This window comes from Rhipicephalus microplus, chromosome X (assembly GCF_043290135.1).
Source record: "Rhipicephalus microplus isolate Deutch F79 chromosome X, USDA_Rmic, whole genome shotgun sequence".
In the NCBI taxonomy this organism is placed as follows: Eukaryota; Metazoa; Arthropoda; class Arachnida; order Ixodida; family Ixodidae; genus Rhipicephalus; species Rhipicephalus microplus.
In genome coordinates this window covers 324,022,832-324,040,388 of record NC_134710.1, presented here as the reverse complement: position 1 = coordinate 324,040,388, position 17,557 = coordinate 324,022,832, and the positions used below count along the sequence as shown (strand labels likewise).

The 17,557-nt window shown below is 44.5% G+C and overlaps 1 protein-coding gene across 2 annotated transcripts in view; it reads left to right on the top strand.

Annotated features, from left to right (window-relative positions):
* Positions 1-17,557, top strand: part of LOC119161279 (QRFP-like peptide receptor) — a 280,506-nt gene that overhangs the window by 202,972 nt on the left and 59,977 nt on the right. The gene's annotated exons all lie outside the window — the stretch shown is intronic.

Sequence of the window (17,557 nt, the reverse complement as noted above, 5' to 3'; positions counted from 1 at the left end):
TTCCATTAAGATAGAATTTATCGAAGTAGAGGCATTAGGCCAACATAAAAAAAAGAAAAAAGGTTTTTTTTTTTTTTTTTGTCGAGCCTGGTGGCATACTTGTCACCACCCCGTTATAAAGGGGACGCTCATAGCATCCATCCATCCTAGATGCTCTTGTTCGCCTCCGCTATACGCCCGAGGCACTCTAACGAAGCGCCTTCAAAATACCATTCACCGATTTTCTTGCGCAGAACATCAAATAAACGTTTTGTTCACTATCTCCAGACTCAAGATTAGCGTCTTTCGGCGACATTTACAGTGTAATGTGTAGATTAGGGCCAATTTTTTTTTTACTCTTGTACATCGCCAGCATATCAACAAGAGTGCAACTAAATTGTTCGGTTAGGCCATTGTTTTGCGGATGATATGCAGTCGTGATGCGGTGAACAATGGTGCACTGAATAAGTGATACTTCGATAGTTTCGGAGAGCAAAACGTGCCCTCTGCCGCTCTTATAGTTTGTGGGGAGTGCCGTGGCACGGGACGAAGCTGCGTAAGATGAAGAAGGCAGCTTCACTGGCTGTTTCTATGGGTAATGCAGCAGTCTCTGCATAGCGCTTGAGGCGATTTACTCCAACGATGATCCATCTATTGTCAGAAGTGGTCGAGGGAAGTGGGTCGTATAAATTAATACGAATGTAATCTAATGGACGTGCCGGGCACGAGAGAAGCTCAACTGTACCAGACAGTCGTTGAGGTAGATCCTTTTCTCACTGACGGGCAGTACAAGGGCGTGTATAGTTGCACACTGACGGATACATAACGCACCAATAATAACGCTGACGCAGGCTGTTGTAGGTCTGGAGAAGACCGGCATGAGCGCTTTGCGGGTCAGTGTAGAAAGCAGCACACATTTCCGTGGGCATGTGGCGAGTATCACAAGTAGCCATGTTCGGTCATCAAAGACATAATTGGTACTTGAGTGGTGCTCACATGTTTACCGGGAATGGTGGATCGTTGTACAGGGCGATAAAGAAATGACATGAATATTTGCGTTGCTCTACACCTAAGATAAGATTCGCTCAATTCATCGTGTGTTTCGTAGGCCGGAGGAGTTTCTCCGAGTGCGCTTTAGAGTGGCGTTGTTGACGCCATCAGAGCGACGTCATGTCAAATTGTTTCACCTGAGTGTCTTTGGTACACAACTGTCTCTATATAAATGCCAGCCCTGACAAAAACGGGAAGAAAGAACATGTCGGTGACGCACCACTCTGAAACCAAGTTAGCTAGTTCTGTATCAGACACATGTGCGTACGTGACGCAGTACGAAATCTCCTCTCCTCTGAGCTGTTTCAGCACGATTGTGCTTTCCACAGTCGCCTACATTGTTTAGTATGACACTGCTTGACACCCCTGCCGTAAGCCTGGGCATGTTTGCGCCGCGCAGAAAACGTGCGCTTGGCCAAATTTTCGCCTGAGAAGGAGGAGCTTTATTTAGGACGGCCAAAATGTTTCGCACTTCCCTCTGTTCAGCGAAGGCATTCGCTGGAGTGAGGCTAGAGTTGAGTGAGTCTGTAGGAGGCACCGTTGCTTTTCACCTCGGCGAGTGTTGATACACTTTCCCGCAGTTTGGAGGGCGTATCATTGGCAAAAGAAAACACTGAAAGCCGATTTCGCGAAGAGAATTGCCTGCTTTGGCAAGCAGTGTATCTAACAGCGTGCGCTGAAACGCAGGATGTCTGGAATTGCACCACCTCATACGGGACAGAGAACGCAAGTGCGTCGTTATGAGTGCTCTTTCCTTGATATATACTTAAGTATGCTCTGGCGGCTGCATCACAGGCGAAAAAAATATGTGGCACACGATGATGTAATAATTCGACTCTATATCCATTTATTTTTGCAGCTCGTTGGTGGCCCGTGTGGTGCACCACCAGGGGCTATCACGATGATCGTTCGGCTGCAATAGCAGTGAAGAAGAAATGTCGAGACCAAAGTAAAGGTAATCCCTGCGTAACGCGGGTCCTCTGCAACTGCCGTTGGGGGCTACCGTTCAAGTGGCTCACTCCTTGTCATTAGGGTTTGCGAAACTGCAAGTTGTGCGATAAGAATGAGCGGTCGAATGTAAGAAAGAGTGACTACACGGCTTCAGGTGAGCGCCGGGTATACGGTCCACCCCGCTCGCATTTCACTCGCTGGGAGGATGCATAGATGTGCATTCATTCAGGATTTAGGGGGCGAAGCTCCTTAAAGCGTGGGTCGTGCGTATCCTGTATGTAGTAGCCACCTCTCGCTTTAGTCCTCGGAATGTCCGTTGGTTGGCGGTATTTGTATAAGATATATATATGATGAAAAGATGCTAGATGGTGGTACTTGGAGTGTTCACTAGATGGACGAGCGGACAGACGGATGGACAGACAGACAGACAGACAGACAGAAAGACAGAAAGACAGACAGACAGACAGACGGGCAGACGGATGAACGGAAGCACATACATACATACATACATACATACATACATACATACATACATACATACATACATACATACATACATACATACATACATACATACATACATACATACATACATACATACATACATACATACATACATACATACATACATACGGATGGACAGACAGACAGACAGACAGACGGGCAGACGAATGAACGGAAGCACATACATACATACATATATACATACATACATACATACATACATACATACATACATACGTACGTACATACATACATACATACATACATACATACATACATACATGCATACATGCATACATACATACATACATACATACATACATACATACATACATACATACATACATACATACATACATACATACATACATACATACATACATACATACATACATACATACATACATACGGATGGACAGACAGACCGACAGACAGACGTACGGTCGCGGCCAGCGAATGATTCATGGTTTGCCGATAAAACCGTTCGAAGCTTCGCCCCACTCATCATTCACTCGGTGGATATGCTGTGATTTTTTTATGAGCGCTTAATACAGGGAGATACACGGAAACGAAAAAGTTGGCCCGCGGATGCAGAGGATGGTTTCGTCAGCAGAGCTTCGGATTTCTACTTGCAGCACTATACATAAAGCGTTCCAACTAAGGGGCGACGCGACAGTTTGGTGTGGGTAAATGACTTTTTTTATTGTGGCACTGGCTAAGCAGAGCATACACAAAAGTAGAGCAAATAGAAATATCTTCGTTGTCATATTTGCTTTTGGCCCCACCATATATCCGCAGTGCGCATCTTTAACGCTAAAAATAGTGGGAAAAATTAACACTTTTTTCGTTTTTTTATCTACTCTACAGATCGGTAGATTGTGAAGACGCCCACGGAGTCACTGAGCGAGAATAAAAGTTAGGAGTGCTACGAACCTTGGCTGTGCGTTAGGTGAAGCTTAGAAGCAAAGAGGACGTCGCCAAACGCATATTCGAGAGGAAGATTCACTAACAAGGTGCGCATTACGTATTTGTTTGCCACTGCAGCTTCCGTGTATAAATTGTCGAAGGGCCAATGTTTATCTTTACTCTATAAAAAAAAGGAATGCAAACTTACCTCGACACAGTGCTACTCTGTGTACGCGATTCAAACGATGCTCATTTGTATACTGGGCTCTCGATACGTTCGTGCAAACACTCTATGTAACTGCGCCCTTCTAATTATAAGAACGACAGCGCAACACACATGACTCGAGTACACCAGTGGCTTCCCCACAAGTTCTGTTCGAGTCTGCTTTTCTTACGCGATAAACCCGGCCGTGGTAGATGTGGTACAGCATAAACCCAGCAGCCGTGTTAGTCCCGTAGGCTTTAACGCAAGCCGTGCATCTTCGCGGATGACAGCATTCACACCTTGTTAATAAAGAAAGCATCAAGGCAACGTCAGGACGGTGCGATGTTAAGTGTCTCCCAGTGCAGCAGGTTCTATATATGTGCACCTGTTTGGGCGAGGGTTGTGGATAACTGTCGGCTATAGTCGTTTCCTCACCTCGTTTCTTATACCTTTTTTGTTGACGTTTTTCTCGCACCTAGAGAAAAGTAATCGTGGTTGCACCGAAAAATACTCTGATATACTGCGAACTGACAGGCTTCGTGTCGTAACCACCTTATCAGCTACAGCTGCGCTGTTCTAGCTATTGCGTCTTCGTTTCTTTTTGCCTTTTTTATTTCTTCTAGTTCTATATTTATTTGCACATCAATGCGCACGGTCATTCCTCAATGAGAATGAGTGCGTTGACGCAACGTGCACTGCGATGTATAAATCCAAGCGCCACATCGATAACGGAGTCTTCAGACACGCCTTCCCCCTTCCTTTCTCCTAATATTTTCAAAATAAGTCTGTTTTCATTTTTTGCTGCTTTCCCAGAAGGTCCCTGAAACTTCGCTTTTTTTTTCTCTTGTCGCGTTTCATGTACGCTTCTTCAGTGATATCTGGACATGGTCCGTAAGTTTATTTCTAAAGCAGCATGGGACTCACTTACTTCACTGCACTCCAAGTCAGTGTTTGCTTTGAGGCTATTTTCCACCCATATACTCGACTAGATTAAAACTGCAACCCGGCAAGTTCTTTCTTTCCCATAACTTCCTCCGAAGGAACGTATACGGCGCGATTGTCATCAAAAAGGTTCCTTTTTCACTTGTTAGATCACCTCTTGCAAAAAAAAACAGAAAAAACACTGCCAATCAGTTCTTTTCTTTCCTCGTCAGGTATATACCATTCGAAGCGCATTCGAAAGTGCCAGAAATTGCGCCAAATTTCGCAGCGCGTGGAAAAAGAAGCATACAAGTAAAGAGTACTTTCAATAGCAGTCTCCAACAGCTTTTTCCGAGTCTCACGGAGAAAGTCAAACACTTTGGCAGTGATCATCCTAGGTTCATCACCTTGCTCCAACAGCTGTATACGTCCGTACTGCCACCTGCACATATTGAAACTTGCAAGCCGCATTTCCTTTGTGCATTCAATTTGAGTACCGCCGAGCTTAAAAGAAACTAGATGGACAGATTGATTGCATGTTGGTTTGTAGACCTTCTATATGCAGCCGGTAGCTCTCATGGTGTAACATTGAATAATAGTCAGTAATTATAACCCAAAAAGTACGCTGAACAGTGTGCTTGTTATAAAGCCAGTTTTTGTAACTAATCAGTGTTCTGAGACGTTATCTTGAGAAGCCCTAATTAACAAATTTAAACAAAAGAGAGCTGTATCACCGTTGAACAATGTGTTCCCCTACGTCATGGGACATGACACCTCAACCAATAAAAAAAAAGATACCACTGGACAAGTACAAAGAAGTCAGGGCGCTCCCGAACTTATAGAGAAGGGGAGAGCGTGTCCGCTGGAAGGGCTGAACGTGCCCACGAAGAATAGAAAAGAAAAGATTGTCTTTTTTTTTCTTCTCTTTTTTTTTTTGATTCCCTTGACGCGGCGCATCTCCTCGCCCCCGGCTTCTCGGTGGGTCTTTCAGTTTATCGCGTCTGCCGCGTTTGTTTCTTGCGCGCGTGCATGATACGAGTGATAGAGTGCTTTTCACCACCCTTCTCTTACCCCTTTCTTCTATCTCTTTAATTCCCATTACCCCAATCCCTGCGCTGAACTGTGGAAGAGCCTTCATCGAGAGAGGCAGTAACGGAACAGCGCTTTTTTCTTCCTTTTTCACTTTCAAAGTCACTTCTGACACCGCAACCAGATTCACTCAATCCTTACCAATGTAGAAGCGTCGACAATCGAAGACTAAACTCATCTTTGCTATATTTTAGAGCAAAAGTGGTTAGGAGATCACAACAAGGGCCGTCTTTGGCGCTCCGTAGTCGTCCGCCGCCGCCACAAGTGTCCGTAACCGCTATCGCGCAAAACAAGGCAAAGCCGAAATACGAAAAAATGTCAAGGACGGAATGGGGTGCGAACCTGGGTCTTTTAGTCTTCTCCGTGGCACCCCAGTATTCAACGACACACTCGAACCTCAGAGCTGTGCCTGTGCTCGATGCCTCTTCGCAAAACGACCCTATAGAAGCATCATGTCGGGAAGTAACCACATTACCATATGTAATTTACCGTGCTTGAACAGTAAAACAACAAGCAGGCATCAAACAATGCGAAATATGTAGCGAAGCGTCACGCTATACGAATTACGTAACTGGTGTGTCGTTCAATGCTTCTAATACATTACAATGGCCTCCGTCATTACTCTTCATCGTCATCAGCCACCACTGTAACTAAGTCACATAGGAAGGAAGGAAGCATACGGAAAGAGAGAAGGCAGGGAGGTTAACGAGAAGGACATCCGGTTGGCTACCCTACACTGGTGGATTAAGAAAGGGGACAAAAAAGATGAGAAAAAAGGACGAAGGAAGGATGAAAAATAAAATGACATGCTTGTACATACAATAAAATCACTGCAGCGTGTATAACTCTACCGCAAGTCAGAGGTGTTCACACACACCCGTTGTCCTCAAAAAGCACAACAGGGCTTTCACTGCATTGCAGGCTGTCCAGAGATGTGGACGGTGCTATAATAGCACCTGCACAGAAAGTGGCCGATCATCCAGTCACCGCAATGCGTTGGCAAGTGCCTGTCTCTTTGAGGCAATTCGAGGACAGTGACACGGAAAGTGTTCGGTATTTTCGTTGGTGCCGCAAACATCGCATGCCGCACTGTCAGCCATTCTAATTAACAAGGTATACGCTTTCGTGAAAGCAACTCCCAGCCAAAGGCGATAGAGAAGCGAAGCTTCATGTCGATGCAGGCCGGGTGTAGGCCGGAGTTGTAGTGAAGGGTCAATCAAGTTCATTTAGTCTGGTACGTCGAATGTCTGGTGTGTTCCACTAAGTCACATAAGGCATTGCTACTGCGCACCAGGTACTTCGCTTCTTCGATTGACGAATGTGGTGTTGGATGGAATCCCAACTTCACAAAGATCGTGATTTATGGCGCAGTGGGTGCATTGCAAGCGTATGCTTGCATTACCAGCCACAAGTTTACAATGGGTTCTGAAAATGCAGCTCTTCCAGCTTTTGCTGAGAATGTGCTGCGCTTACCGCGTGGGCTTGGTGCTTTTTGAAGCTTGATTAGAAATGTCCTTGGTGAGAGAAAAAAACACTCACTCATGAGTCGACCCACTCAGACTCACTCACACTCAAACAGTGCCGTGAGTCCAAGCCTGAGTGAGTCCGTGTCTGTAATATTCTTATGAATTTGAATCCGAGCGAGTCCGAGTGAGAAAAAATGTTCGTTAGTCTCAGTCCGAGTGAGTGCGGTTAAGGAAAATTCTGGTGCGTATGAGTCCAACTGAGTCCCAAGAGTAAATATATTTCATCAGTGAGTCCGGGTGAGCTCCACATTTTTTTCTCACTTATGATCCTATCAACTCAACTTCAGCCCTGCTATCAGCCTTATATACCCGCTCACTTTTATACTCGCACATACATTAGCGCCCTACTATTCATACGACTCATCCATATTTAGTAATCCGAGGCTGATATGTGGGGTTTAACGTCCCAAAACCACGATATGATTATGAGAGACGCCGTAGTGGAGGGCTTCAGAAATTTCGACCACCTGGGGTTCTTTAAGGTGCACCGAAATCTGAGCACACGGGCCTACAACATTTCCGCCTCCATCGGAAATGCAGCCGCCGCAGCCGGAATTTGATCCTGCTACCTGCGGGTCAGCAGCCGAGTGCCTTAGTCACTACCGTGCCTTAGTCACTAGTCACCACCGTGGCGGCGCAGTAATCTGAGGCGTGAGTTATGACCTCTCCTACTTTCTAAACAAATGTTTTCACCGGAAGTTGTTGAAAAAAATATATCTCGCGTGAGTCATATTTTCTCAATAAAAGTGTATTACTGCATTGTAACCATGGCTAACTCTCATTTCAAAGCTTGATATCAAATGGCACCAAGTAGAGCCCTTATTTCCGAGGTGATAAACAGCCATGGTGCCATGGTTCGAGAGGCTCATTATTCACTAACGGCTCATGAGTAGACTCACTCAGATACGCTGAAACTCTGAGCTGTGAGTCTTAGGATGGAGCTATTAGTTTGAGTCTGAGTGAGTACGGTGGAGGAATACATTAGCGAGTCCGAGTTAGCCCTAAGGGTTTCAGATGTTTATATTTAAAGATATTTAAGCTTTTACTTGTGTTATGAATGAACGTGCAGGCAAACATTCCTTTTTACCCTTTTAGTTGCTCTTGACATTTTCCGCTGTCATCACTGCTACACTTTCCCGCAGAAAAATTTGTTCTGTATTTTCTTTCATTTTCGTTGTTGGACCACGACACGATGTTAGACATGCACTGATTTTGCTCGACAATCTGTTCGCAATCGAACCTACGACTACGTATTTTTTGTGCCAGTGGCATATGAATTGTGGCTTCTTTCTTTCTCTCCGTTTATAGGTGTAAGTGCGCATGCGCCAATATTTCTTTTCTTGTCTTATCACGCGCATTGGTTCCACACGTGCTTTTAAAACACACACACACACACACACACACACACATATATATATATATATATATATATATATATATAGGGGAAAGAAGTGTATACTTACGGGCTCGTTTTTCCGTGTTTTGTGTTTTGACACAATATAAATGAAATCTAACAGACAATAATGCCAAAGAAAGTATAGGGGAGGGGAGGTTATTAGACCGAATTGCAAGGTAAATGTATATATATATATATATATATATATATATATATATATGATTTACACTTTAAGTCGTAACACACGGTGCGTTAGTGGACATGTTTTGCTATCGAGACACTTATCAGATCCCCTCAGTTTTCTTTCTTCATGATAAAAATAACACCAATTTAACAAAACATCATTGATCAGATCTGTTCCTGGCTATGTTTTCAGGCTCCCAAGGATTTTCCAAGTTAAACTGTGTGCATAATTTTGGATTCAAAGGCTACGTCCCTTCGCAAATAACGCTTAAAAAGCTTATATATCCACACTGGTGATCAATAATGTTTTCATGAACATTTTACATCAGCAAACGCATGTAGTTACAAATAAAACTTAGCATACTTAATTTGGCTATATAATTATAGTCCCACATTCTAATGTTGAATATTGCCACTGTTTGCTTGGTGGCAATGGGATTCCGCTGCCGAGGTCAGGGATTTAATAGCCGCCGTGGCTGCCCCTTTCAGATATGGAGAAAGTTTTGCATTTGGAGTAACGCATACTGGGAAAATATTCCGTGGTGGTCAAAACTAATCGTAAAGAAGTACACTTGCTTGTTTTTATATATATAAAAAATGAGAGAGCCGAACAGAGACTGATATTTGTTTACCTCTTCTAATTCCACCTTGTTTATAAATATTTGCCGTTCACATTGGCAGCCGGGCCGCTAATTTTAAACTTTTAGGTGGAAGTAACAATAAAAAAACAAATACCTCGTGCGACGCGTTTCACTGCGTATCTCGCGTTTCTCTGGAAACCGGATGGAACGGTTAACAGTTTCGTTCTCGCTTTCAACTGCCAATGCCAAATGTTAATGCGACGTCACAGGCTCGGTGATACAGCTGCATTTAAATATATTGCGTACATGAAGCCCGCTGTTTGTGGTGAAATCCGATATCAGCGCGGTGTAGAATTCAAGAAGCGGTATCCTCGAGCCATCACGGTTGGAGAAATGGTGGCTTTCGAAAGTTGTCGCGTGGCTGCACAGAAAGCGTGGGCGTATAAAGCCGACGGCGCTTCTGGTTCAATGACAAGCCTTCCCGTAGCGCTTTAAGAAACGCTGTGGGCAGTATACAGTTTAATGCATTCCCGTCGAAAATTGAAGTGAAACCTTGCGAGAGTAATGCCATCCAAAGCAATCGCTCTATAGAATTAAGCCTCAGGCTGCCGACGTCTGGCATCTGTTTGCTTGTCTTTCCGCGACAGTGCCTATACTGTGTTTCATGAGTTCCGTGCAGCAGAGCCGAGGCTGCGGGTGTTCGAGCACAGATTCTTGCGAAGTGAAATGTATTGTGCCCATGTTCAGAACCCGTTGCTCGTTCTCGTGACCTTTACAAACAGTCTCGTCAGAAGACTTTTACTTAAAATGTTCTCGGCATTTTGGGAATGCTATATGCCTGGCGCTTTTGTCCCATTTCTTATTTATGGCTCCATGATACGAAAGAAAGAGTTCTCGCTTGTTCATGTTATAACATGCAAAGGACAGAAGAAACAACGGAACTGTGTTCGTATGCAAAAAGTTTTCATTTCTAAAGAACATATTCTTCGTAAGACATTCCATAAAATTTTACGTGTGGTCGGCAGAGCAACAGACTTCACAGCTCCATGGAGGAACCATCATTAGGTCCAAAAACAAGGCTGCACTTCCAGTTGCAGTTGTCGCCTACCTCAAATCTATCAAACAGCCGCCCTGCACTCTGTAGCTTGTAAACTCAGAACTGAACCTAGTTTTCGGACTGATTCAGCTCCGTTTTTGAGAACCACTATCAAATAATCAAAGTTGTAGGCTTAGCGAGTGGCCAAGGGCGCTTAGCCAATCTCGAAGGGCACAGATTGTGCGTTTTTTTTTTCTAATCGTCTATAGGCGCGCCATTTGCGCAAGCACCAGATTGAGGAGAAGTCACTTGGTTTGACGCTTAGTTTTTTTTTTTTTCAAATACCGAGGAGATGCGATCAAGAAATAGAGAGAGAGATAAATAGAGAGGAAAGGCAGAAAGGTTAACCAAGCTTGGCTCGGTTGGCTACCCTACCCTTGCGGTGGGGGAAAAGGAGAATAATAGAACGGAAAGAGACAGAAAAGAAGAGGAGTAAGAAAGAGAAGCATGAATAGTCAGCTCGAGACTACACAGCACGGCCTCGCACAGTTCTTTCACAAGCGGTCGTGAAGTTTGGTGGTCCTTAAAAAGTACAAGAGGGCTTTCGTGGCTTTGCGCGTATGGGAAGCCGTCAGCCAAGGTCCCAGAATCTTCTCTTCTGTAATCGGTCGTGAATCCAGCTGACAGAGCTTGGCTTCCATAATACGTCGTTCGGTCTGGTATGCTGGGCAATGACATAGAATGTGCTCAAGCGTTTCCTCGCAGGCGCAGATGTTGCAAGCCGAAGTGCTCGCCATTCCAAGGAGACGAGAGTACGAATTTGTAAATGCCACGCCCAACCTCATGCGACACAGTAAAGTTTCAGCGCATCGTGGGAGCTCGGATGGCAAACGGAGTTGCAAGTTTGGGTCGATCGAATACAGGTGCGTGTTGCAGAAACCCGGTGTATTCCATTGTAGGAGAGTTATACGGCGAGCAAGTGATTGTAGTAGCCTTGCAGAATCCGTTCTCAAGAGTGGTATGGGCGTGCGCTGGTCTTGGTCATGAGCCGATCGAGCAGCTTCATCCGCGCGGTCATTGCCGACGATTCCGCAATGACTCGATTGATTTATTGATTGATTGATTGATTGATTGATTGATTGATTGATTGATTGATTCGTGGGGTTTCACGTCCCAAAACCACCATTTGATTTTGAGAGACGCAGTAGTGGAGGGCACCGGAAATTTTGATCACCTGGGGATCTTTAACGTGCGCCCAAATCTGAGTACACGGGCCTACAACATTTCCGCCTTTATCGGAAATGCAGCCGCCGCAGCCGGGAATCGAACCCGCGACCTGCGGGTCAGCAGCCGAGTACCTTAGCCACTAGACCACCGCGGCGGGGCTCCGCAATGACTCGGCAACCACTGAAATACAATATCGTGACCTTCCGCGAGTGCTTCGTGGTAGTCGTGCCGTAAATCTGATATACTGATTGTTCACGTAACCCGTGCTGCATAACAAACCGTAGTGACTGTAAGGCTGACCTGGAGTCGCAAAAGATGGCCCATTGGTTAGGTTGCTGGCGAAGCATGTACTTTACTGCACCTTGAAGTGCTGCGAGCTCTGCTGCTGTCGACGTCGTGGTGGGAGAAAACTTGTACTGAAGCAACACATTTTCAGATGGAACAACCACAGCTCCTGTGGAGCTGTTGGAATTAGTGGAGCCATCGGTGTAAACATGTATGCGGTCAAAGTACCTTTCGTCCAACAGACGCAAAGTCAATTGCTTCAGGGCTAGCGTTGACATGCGTGCCTTCTTAAAGATTTCAGGAACTGATAAGCGCACGTCAGGTTGACGAAGACTCCATGGCGCAGTTGCTGGATGCATCGCAAGTTTGAAGCCAGGCGGTAGTATGTCCTGATGTTTTGTCACGATACCGCAGTACGAAGAATGGGGCCTCCGAGCTGTCAAACACGCTAAATGATGTGATGGTAGCCGTGATAAATGCCGAATGTGCGCTCTCAGCGTCTCGACAATGATGTGCGTTGTGACCGGTTGTTCTTGTGCAATAACACTAGTTGACACTGTCGATTAGCATCTTGGAAGGCCAAGGCAAGAAAAGCTGTTCTATACGCCTTCAACCTCGGTGTGTTGCAGGTTCGTGCACCATTTCTGTTGAACAAACGAGATTCTGACGCTGCGCAAGCTCACCGCTAGCAGTGCTCGCTGCTTGCAGACGAAGTGGCACGGTGCTGAGTGATAAACTAAGATGTTCTCACCCTCTTGATTGGTTGAGAAGGACTGTAGCTTCCACATTGCTGTACGGAACTACAGAAACAGAGTGTAAAGTTATGACACAGCTGTCACTGCGGTATCACTAACCTAGGTAAATGTTTAAATGGGAGCATTTTTTAGCAAGCTTCCGCAATTTGCAAATAATTTCTGCAGAAACCCGCAAGGTGGCGGAGGGATAAGAAAGGGAAAGAAGACAACCACCTGTTTGTAGCACGAAGCCACAAGGAAGTCCATACAGATTTCTCAGAAAGCAAGCCTCTTAGTTGCCAAAAAATTCGTCCTCGTCCGGGGTTCGAACCCGGGACCAACGCCTATCCGGGGCGGTTGCTCTGCCAATGGAGCTAACCAAGAAGCCAGCGATTGACAGCGCGAGGCCTGATTCATCGACAACTCGAAGCACATGGACATATTCTGCGGGTTTTCGCAGGACTAATTTGCAATACTTCTTCCTATGTCCTAAGTGAACCTCATGCGCGAGATAACCTCTTTACGTAGCTGTTATTTTGAGGCGTAAACCTGGTACATCTCATGAAAATGGGACCTTCATGAAAAAAAGCCGCCTTCTGTACAAAAAGTCGCACGAACACCCGTGCGCCAGCAAATATTGTTGGTTCTGTGCGGATAACTGCCCTTACAAATAAAACTTACCATACTTGATTTGGCTATATAACTATAGTCTCACATTAAATGTTGTAAATGGCCACTGTTTGCTTAGTGGCAATAGGAGCTTGGAGTGTGGGTTTTCATCAACCAAAAAATGCCCTATTTTCAACGCCGACACCCAATTTCTTCACTTACTAACTTAAACCTGCAAGTATCGACGTCATGACTAATTGATTTATGACGCTTAGCAGCGTTGTGATGAGGTTTAGCCCGGGGGATGTTTATGAAAGAAGGCTGAAGTGAATAGCGGGTGACCCACCCGTCGTTTTTAGTTGACTCATCGAAATGTTCCTGCCACGCCCGCGAGCCACCGATTGAACTCGTGCACGTGTCTCTACGCAGCCACATATCGTAGCCATTCGGTTATCGTGTCGAGCCGATCATTTATAGCACAGCCGAACCTTATGTCAACTCAGTGCACCTATGTTTACGAGGCATTTTGTTTTATTTTGGGCATACATAAATCATATTTGTTGTCAACTTTCTGCAAGGAAAATAATCGGTAAGCGCGATGGGCTACTACATCAAGACAAAGAGAAATAAATAAACGGAAGAGACAGGGAGGTTAACCTAAAAGAACTGGTTTGCTACCCTGTACAGGAGAGGGGAAAAAGGGTCAATTCGCTTCTGAGCCAAGAACGTCATTCTTACAGATATATTACAATATTACAATAGGAGAAGGGTGTATCCCTTCTCCCAACTACGCATACGTTATGCATTGGAATCGTTGCTGACATCTGTATAGGAAAGAATAGTAGGATGTTTTGTTGTATTGTTGTTGTTGTTGTTGTTGTTGTTGTTGTTGTTGTTGTTGTTGTTGTTGTTGTTCTAAACAACCTCTGCAGATACGAAGAATGGGCGCGTTAGTCTCCTCCATTTTTGCGGCAGAATTCATGACGACAGCTGTTGGTTCCGTGACGTAAGAATAAAATAGCTCTCGATCGCTCAATATACGAGAGATGTCGTTGGTGAATTGTCACCTACCCTTTTTTTTTTTTTGCCATGTAGCCACATGGCTTGCCTCGCATGGCTATTGTGCCCAATAAACTGGTTTTGCTTTGTCTTCCGCGTTTGCGGCTGCGCAAAGGGAGGTAGCCACGTGAAGTGAAAGATTGCCAAATCCTGACGAGCTCGATGCTTTAGTGCAGACATTCCTTCTTTTTATAAAAAATAAGTGGCGAGGAGCCGATAGCACTTGAAGGAAGCGTAGTGAAGGTGAGAAAAAAACTATGCTCTCTGCCTTTCAACTCATGGTGGTTTGGGGCCTTTAACACTCGCTCGTGGTTATACTAGAGAGTAACATACAAAGTTTAGAGAAGACACTTTTACAGGCCCTTGCCGGATGATCCAGGTTCAAAGCTCTTCGCAGCCTTTAAAACATTCGCAGCCTCAGAGATAAAAAACCACAAAAAAGTATGCCTGGAAGGCCATTTTGAAGTGACTAGGAATATTATACAGCATCCGAGACCACTTCTACGTGCGTGCTCGTCTCTGAGGTCATACTTTATTTTTTTTTAACGCGTCGTTTGCATGTCTCGATGAGTGTCGTGCAAGCTGCACCGCTAGTACGGCAAGCACACGATGGCCATCTGTATATATATGCGCACATTTCGATTAAAACAAGAGAATCACTGCAGGAGCGAAAACTTTTAATATTCTTGGTAAGCGCACGCCCACTTTGTGAACGTTTGATAAATGCAGGCACAAATGGAGGCTCAATGCTCTGCGAGACGCTAAACTACAGCTGCCATACTATGATTATAAATTATACACAAGAAGTAAATGTACAAGCAACTATATAAGAAGATCCGCAGAATAATAAAGCTGTAATAAACGCACACAACCACACATACAGTCCACAACGTGACACAGCAGTAGTTGCCTCAGCACTTGACTCCAGCATGAACCGAAAAACAACGCAGGCTACGTTTTCTTTCCTACCTTCGCGCTAATTTTATTATACACGCTTTGCATTGCTCTTTCACGAAAAACAGCCACAAGCAGTTGCCGCAGCAAAAACAAAACAATTTCAGGTGCTATGCAATCCGTTAACGAGGCATAAGTGTTGACTCAAAGATTTAGTCTTAGCTTTCGCTAACGAATGTTTTTCAAGAGTCACCACTTCTCTCTTAATGCGCCAATTAGAGCTTTCAGCAATTCGTGAATGGCACAGATAATGATACTGAGCATAACTGCACTTGTCGCAAAATCTCACTCACGCACTGAATTCGATTACATGTATAGGAAGGACAGGCTCAAGTTTGAGCAGCGCCATTCACCGCCCTAGCGGAAAGAGGGCAAAGCTCCGGTCGCTCGAACGTGCCGCGCTTGCTGGGTTTGCCCATTGCGCGCACGCAAAACGTGTTCCTTGGAGCACTTATCTCGCGTTTTGCACGTTATGAACAGAGCTCCTTTGACATTTTGGAAAGCAGGCACGCAGTACTGCTGCCTTGTGAGCTGGTACAAAAGAGCCCGTCAAGTTCTACCATTTTCAAATGCAAGCAGTGCGAGAAGCAAAGACGTCAAGAGTGGATTATGGCAGTTCGCCGATACTCCACGGTCTCGTTACTTCGAAATTTTTTGCTAGTACACAGTGCTACAAACTATTATATAACTGAAAGAAACGCGATTGCCGGACTCATAATAAAAAAAAGCTTGTTTGTAAATTAAAAAAAAACAGCAAATAGACAACTGCTGTACATTTCGCGATTGGGCTCTGATGGATTTCCGAGACAACCATTGGTACTGCGAAAGCGGTGGAGCTTGCTAGCTTAATACACTTAAAATACCGTACTGGGAGGCCTGCAAGTGTTTTATTCAGCTGATGGTTGCAGACCTCGTCACCGCTCGTTCCTGTCCAGACAAATAAATGGCCGGCACCAGCAAACATATAGCCACTCCGGCGCCCTGTTGATGAGCTGATTGTCATTTCGTTTAATGCAAGAAGTATTGTAAATAAAATTGACAGTTTAGTACTGCTTCTTTTGAATTATAACCCCCATCTAGTTGTAATCACCGAAACCTGGCTGAGTGATAGGATTAGTGACGGCGAAGTTGTTCCACGTGGCTATCAGATATTTCGGTGTGATCGTGGCTCCCGTGGTGGGGGCGTTGCCGTTATAGCTAAAACCAATATCGAGATCTCGGTTTTGCCTGGGATCTCTAATCATGAAAGCTTGTTTTTAAACGTATCTTTTTGTGACTTAAAATTCTTGCTTTGTGCTGCTTATCGATCGCCTGATGCAACCGACTCGTTTCTTTGCAAATTGTACGATTATCTTTTGCCCTACTGTGGTCGCCCGGTTATTGTAACAGGCGATTTTAATCTGCCGAGTTTTGACTGGAATCGACCTACTTATGGAGAGAGTGACACATGTGATACTCTCTTAGACATGATGTTGGCTATAAGTTTAAAACAGTTAGTTTTGGAACCTACCCGTCTTGACGCCATTCTAGATTTATTTTATTGTTAGTGACGTATTTTCTAGTGGTGTAGTAAATGTAGATCCTGGTATTTCCGACCACCGGCTCTTATCGTTTTATTGTTCTTCTACCGGGTTTGGCAGTGTTGAAGACCAACCGGTCAACCATGTCAAAAATTTTGACCGTGCCGATGACGCTTCTATCATTGATTACTTAGAGTTAAAATTTGATATCCAAACTAGCAATGATGTGCACACGTTGTGGACGCACTTCAAGGAAACAATAAAATACTGCATCGAGCATTTTGTACCCTTAAGGAAGGTTAGAAATAAGCGTTACAATGAATGGATTACCCGAGATATCATTCAGACCAAGCGTAAGATTAAACGTCTTAGGAGAAAGAGGAGTCTAGGGCAGCAACATTTACAAAGCTTGAAGCAGTCTTTGGAATGTAAGGTTAAATCAGCGAAATCTCATTATTTTACCGTAGCACTTCCTGAGTTCATTAAAAATGACCCCTCTAAGTTTTGGCGGTTTTCGGGTGAACGGAAAAATATTCTGAAAGAAATAGCTGTAAATGGTAAAATTGTAAGAGACGACAAAGAAATAGCTCAATCATTCAATCATTACTTTCAGTCAGTCTTTTCACTAGGCGGATCAGTTCCTAAATTCCCAACAGATTATTCAAATATACCTGTTATTTCGGATCTCGGAATACTGGCATTATTACGAAAGCTTGATCCTAGAAAAAGTCCCGGCCCCGATGATCTTCCGAATGGATTCTTGAAACGGTATGCTGATCAGCTATCTGCCTTTTTAACTAACATTTTCCAGATCTTTCTCACATCAGGTGAAGTCCCGTATG